Consider the following 6,273-nt stretch of genomic DNA (forward strand, 5'->3'; position numbering starts at 1 on the left):
ATGAAACTTCACAATGTATGACTTAGTTCAAGATTTCAGAAAGAATGTGAATTTTCCAATACATGCTGCAAGTAAAACAATTTAAAACTTGCTTGTGTTCTCTGTGACATAACCAAACAAGACCAACAGGGAGTCATTGATAGAAATTTTCAAGGTGTGCAGGGCAGCTGATAGCTTGGGCAACAGTGTGACATTCCAAAGGGTCAGCCAGGGAAGGAAAAGTGGCAATGACCCTTATTATTGCAGAATTAATGTTTTTAAATTCCCCATGGGCCAAAAGCAATGAGCATCCAGCTTAAAAATGGGCCTACCACTGCACCTGCGCTTTCCAATATGGGAACAGGCACCAGCACCTCCAGCACCAAAGTTGTGATGGGCCTGGAAAGAAGCTGAAAGCTCATCCCAAATCCAGGGACCCACCTACAGGCTGGTTACAGACAGAATAGCCATGAATCATGCAGATTGCTGTAGCTGTAGAAGAAGGGATTATAAGTGACCTCGCCTCTGTCACTTATAATCTTAGTGTAAGTCACAGTTGTAAATGAAACAGCTTTGCCCTTAATGGGTCGTTTCTGTGACTAATAAAGGTAAGTGTGATAAAAGGGGTAGGTTGGAAGAGCCTTGGGGAGGTAGAGGAGCATGCAGTGTGAAGGGTGTGTATGTTACTCATGGCAGTGGAAGTAAGTTCTTGTATCAATGTCTCTTGGATGTGCATCTCAAATTATGCTGCTTGGCTTGTCTCACAGAGCTTTTGGCACCAGCATTGCAAATCAATTATTCAATTGCTCCCCCTGCCTTTCAAGATCTTCTTTGGAAGAGGGCAGAAGGCAAGGAGGCTTTCTCAGAACAGAGGTGGTATTGGGTAGGCTGTGAAGGATGAACCTGATGTTTATTCTTTATTAAAAGACTGTGCAAAAGGAAATACTGCATCAGAAACTACAGACTGTTTAATCAGTCCCAGCCGCTGGATTAGAAATCCATTACAACCCCTCCGATTAGTTTGTTTGGCTACTTTTTGTTGGCTTCTTTCTTTCTTCCCCCCCCCCCCCCCCATAAATAATATAGACTGACAGTATGAACATTCCAGCAATCATTTCTAAATGACCAGAAGAGCCCTTTTAGGAGCCAAGAAACAAGATTCAAATTCCAAAAGTGTCTTCAGTGTCATCGAATCGTCAGATTCACAGATACAGATACACAGCACCCAATGACAACAACATTCAGTCGAGCTCAATAGGACTGCTGTCTTCCTGACCTGATCTTCTGTGTCATTATCTTCCCCAGTTCCCATCTGACTGTTTAAAAGATTTCCTAGCAATCCCCTATAGGATGAGGTCTGCTTGGGCAGAACTCCAAAGAAAAGCTGTCCTATTCTATCTAGGTACTCATTATACAGGGGGTCTCTTTTCAGCGAAGGGTGCTACTGTTCACACAACACTGTTTGTACTGTAAGTTTTTCTCCATGAACTGCCAACAACAGAAACCAGATGAAGTTTAGCAGTGGATGCAGAAAGAGTTGACCCTTCTGTATTGAAGGCTGTTTCTGTGTGTATGTTGTAGAAACAACTGATGCGCTGGTCTCATTTTTTAAGCAGAGAAATTGTAGTATTGCCTGAGCTACAAATATATCCATCTCACTGCGGTATCTGCAGGACAAGGAGTATTCCACCAGCATATTAACACAGCCCTGACCATCTATTGAGTGCAAGTGATACCAAGATTCACTACAGTTTTGCTCTTTCTACAAGGTAATAGCTAGTAATGGGTGTAGTTTTGGATGTCCAAGTGTTCCTGATCCAGCACTGGACCATTTTAGTGCTCTGGATATGAAAGCCACCCTTTCAGGAGAATTCGGTTCCATTAAACTAAACAATTTATCCAAATTTTCTAAAAGGTCTTCTGCTACTTTTGCATCTGACTTCTCCAAAGACTCCAAAACCAGCTTGGACTGATCAGTAGCACTGTTTTGCTGGTTATGACTGAAGAACAGTAAACCCCCGAATACATTAGTTATTTTGCTTCTGCATGTTTTCCTTGTGACATATACCTGAAGAAGAGCATCCAGTACATCTGGTGATGGCCTGACGTGATAGTGAGAAGACATGATAAGAAGGAAGGCAGAGATAAGGCAGCCTGAGAATTGCCCAGGATAAGACAGCCAGGAGCTGTGGAAGAACATGGCCTTTGAGTCATGGGAAGGAACATGGCCTGGAGTCACGGAGAGACACGGCTGAAAAAGAGCTGCAAGAAGTAACACAGCTGGGAGAAGAGCTGCAGAAGTCTAGATTTCTACTGTAAAAAGAGGTACAGCTGCAGTCCAGCAGGATCCTGGGGCAGTGCCATGTTGCCCTGACTGCTGCTGGGTGCGCAGATGCCTGGCCCACTGATGAGCACCCTGCCAGTCCTGGCCACCCTGGCTCTTTCACCGCTCCAACCCGAGGGGGCGGTGTGGCTAAAGCAGCAGCAGAGCTCTGAAAGACAGAATCATCAGTACGGTGACCCACAGAGAGCTGAGATACCAAGCTGACTAAAGAGAGGTAAACCAACCCAAGAACTAGAAATGGAGTAGTTTTATATGCTAGCAAAACACATGTATTGTATTTAAATATTTGTATAATTGTTAATCCTAAACAGAATATATAAATATGTCTATTTAAACATGTTTTTTTAATTAAAAGAAAAGGGGGAAATATAGGTGACCTTGCCCCTGAAAAGTCCCATTTGTTCTAATTACCAAAGAAGAAGAACAGCCTTGCCCTTAATGGGTTGCAGCTGTGACTAATAAAGATAAGTGTGATTAAAGGGTTGGGTTGGCTAGTCAGGGAGAGTCTTGAGGAAGAAGACCTTGAGCAGGTCGAGGAGCCCTGAGGAAGAGGGAACTGAGCCAGAGGGACAAAGGAGAACAAAACCAGGAAGAGAGTTGCTGCTGTAAAAGATCTGCTGTGAGGTCAGTCTGGGTCTGATGGAGTTAGAGACTGGTCTGCAGTCATAGTTGAGCTAGGTAAAAACCTGCGGTCAGAGGCAGCAAGGAATTACTTGGAGTCATTTTCCAGCAGGAAATGGCCAGCAGACAGAGTCTGCCAGAGAAATCAAAAGTAGGAGCTTGCTGTAGTCAGTCAGGATGGCTAAGCTCTAAAGAATAAACTAGGACCCTTTTCACATTGTTAAATGAGAGTCTGTGTCTTGGCTCATTTCTACCCCTAACAAGAAGTCTACTGCAACAGATTTCTACCGCAGACCACTGACATAATGGAAATCTAAGCGCTGGAGTGTTGAAGTGCATTAGTTTAGTCCTACTTCATCCTGCTCTATCAGATAAGTAACATATTCTGTCAGAGTCCTGAGCTCAGTAAGGTAGTGTTAATGCTACTGCAACACAAACTATGAATAGCACAAGTCCAGGCTTAGTGTGTGCAAGGGTGTTGTACATTGCCTATACACCAAAGGTTTAAATAACATTTTGAATATGAGTTGTTTTCAAATGAACATTCACAGGAATCTAGTCTGGGTTAAAGTCCTCTACATCATTCCAGATATGCAGGGAAAGACACTGGTGGTCAGCAAAGACTTCTGCATTTACTGCAAGTTATATCATTACTCTTGAAAGGGACAAGAACAATCCTTCCACTTCAATGGTGCAAATAGTTTTTCTCTCTCATGTTCCATACAGTAACTATAGGCTGATCATAGATTATCTGCTTTGGAAGAAATTCTCAAAAGCATTACATAGTCTGGTGCTGAAGGTGCAGTGATGGCAGTGAAAAATTTTACTTGTCTCAGACAATTTATTCTTTAATTTTGGGTACATGGTCCCATCCTCAAGTGCCTTTTCTTCTGTCCCTATGGCACAGTCGAATAAATGCTTTTATTCTGCAAGCAAACAGTATTATTCCTTGACAATACACTTGAGTGAGTTTCTACTTGGGACTAAGAGGAGAATCTGAACTCCCAAGTCAATGCCCTCTCAGAGTGACAACAAGCCTCCGCTAAACCCCATTTAACCAGTAGATGGCAGAACTTTATTCTTTGTTTTGCTGCTGAAAACTAAGTTCAATAAACGTAACTGCAATTTTCTGAAGACTCATTTAAAGAAAGACAGTTAAGTAAACCAGGGCTAAGATCAGAAACAAATTATAACATATTTATTAAAATATGCCAACCACAGAATTTCCTTTGGAGGATATACAATCATCTAATTAAAGAGGGAGATGCAGTAGGCCCTCACTTAATTCAATAACTAGAATCTGCTGTGGTATTTCTGAGAGGTCTTCTGGGAGCTGTCAAAAATCTCTATTTTCAGACTTGTACTCGTGTTGCACACTGGCAATTTGAGCAACTTAGAACAGTCATGACTAACAATGAAATCTCACTATGAACTCCTTCATGAGCCACCAAACATTTTCCTGTGCTCAAGACAAGCTGTAGGCCATAACCTGCAAGCTACTATCTCTTCAGTTCCTTAACAGATGGCTTCCCAGAGTCAGGAACACTTTTACTGAGTGTTGAACTCACTTGAATATATAAATTCATATGTTTTGTGGAACATAATATGTTACATTATATACTGTAAGGTGCTACTTATGGGGACATGGCACTCCAGAGCAAACCTCATCAAGCTTTTTCATTATGCCACAGAGAGCCAGTAAAAGCAGGACACATGCAGACACTTCTTTTTGCTGACATCTCTAAAGCTCTGGGTCCTCTAGGCTGCCAGCTCAAGTTTATTGCCTCCCTGTCAGACCTATCCTAGCCCAGTTTGAGACTGATTGCAGCAATCCTGTGATTGCAGCAATCCTGTGATTGCTGCAGCCTCAGTGATCAGCTGAGCTTGCATGGAAGATTGCTACAACACTGAAGTCTACTGCTGTATGTTGAGGCTTTATTGACTGTAACAAGCTGAAAGCAATCATTTCAAATTCAAATCATTTCTAACTTCTTGATAGGACAAGAAAGAGCGAAATATGTAGAGAGACACAATAGTGAAGTCAGCAATTGAACAGATATGATGTGCTTCCTGGACTTCCAGGATGTTGGTGAATAACCTCAAAGAACACACCAGAAGGAATCTGATATTAGACCAAGGTTCTTGGAAATGGATTTCAGTAACACAGAAAGAACAAAGGACTGACACATAGTTCCTTGTCTACTGTGAAATAATTTCATGAAAAACCTGAAAGCACTCTAAGATGTACATGACTGCAACATGAACGGCATTGTTATTCCTATTGGCATCAATTTTCACTGCAAGAACAGAAAATAATTTGCTTTAATCCTGATTTAGCACAATCCATGATTGCCCAAGAAAACTGTTGGATGTCCTTGCAATCTGATCCTAAACCAAAGAACCCATTTCAGTAAACATCTTTCTACAAACAATAGATCTAATATAGTTCTAACCTCCTGGCAGTCTTGGGAGAAAGGTAAACCCACAAATTTTTAGGCATGTGCTAAATAAGACACATTATTGTAAACTGAGCCCCAGTGAGAAAAATACTCAAATGCTGGAAACACCAGCAATAACATTCAGACAGCATTACCATAAACCCTTGAATGAACAGCCTGTGCTCCAATCCCATGATAGTCTCTGTGTCCTTACAAAGAACCAGTAGAGGCTGAAGCAGTTCTGCCTCTCTTTCTGGGATGCAGAATTTTCCTTTCTACTATCCACCTCAGGGGCCTTCCCTCCCCACAGAACAGAAAGTACAAACCTTGCAGATATTCACTGGGAAAAGTCAGAGCTGCTGTAAGGATTTCCCATTTCTGTTGCTGACCTGCTGTTTTCACTAGTCTTTGCTTTTTGTCCAAGGGATTTTAGGTCAAGCAGATTTTGCAGCAATTGCTTTGGTATCTAGGTATGGAGGATTTTATTCGTGATTCAAAACTTAGAGATATACATGGGCCTTGGAAGTCTCTTCTGTTAGAAACAGCAACAACAACAACCAAATTAAAATTTTCAAATTTCTTTTTAAAGGAAGTGACCCAGAGAAGCATTACAGGACTTAATCCCACAAAGAGGAACATATTTGAAATGTCTTTATTACTATTAATTAAACATATACAAAAATAAAAACTTATATAAAATAATGAAACATCTAAAGCTCTAAGAGTTTTTAGAAATTCTCTGGCTTTTCAGACCCTTTACTGTTTTGTGGTGTTATGTAGAAACACTGGCTTCCACCTTCATGAGCCAAAAGCCAAACTACAAACATAACTGTGTTCTGCCAAACTCAGTCTTAGGAACCACTCTGGTCAAAGGTTTGAAAACAATATTAT

The 6,273-nt window shown here is 41.3% G+C and overlaps 1 pseudogene; it reads right to left on the minus strand.

The window, feature by feature from the left end:
* Window positions 1–1,032: 1,032 nt before the first annotated feature.
* On the minus strand, window positions 1,033–2,659 carry LOC103821208 (Golgi to ER traffic protein 4 homolog; annotated as a pseudogene).
* Between the last annotated feature and the right edge of the window lie 3,614 nt (window positions 2,660–6,273).

The sequence above is a fragment of the Serinus canaria genome, chromosome Z, assembly GCF_022539315.1.
Source record: "Serinus canaria isolate serCan28SL12 chromosome Z, serCan2020, whole genome shotgun sequence".
NCBI classification, from domain to species: Eukaryota; Metazoa; Chordata; class Aves; order Passeriformes; family Fringillidae; genus Serinus; species Serinus canaria.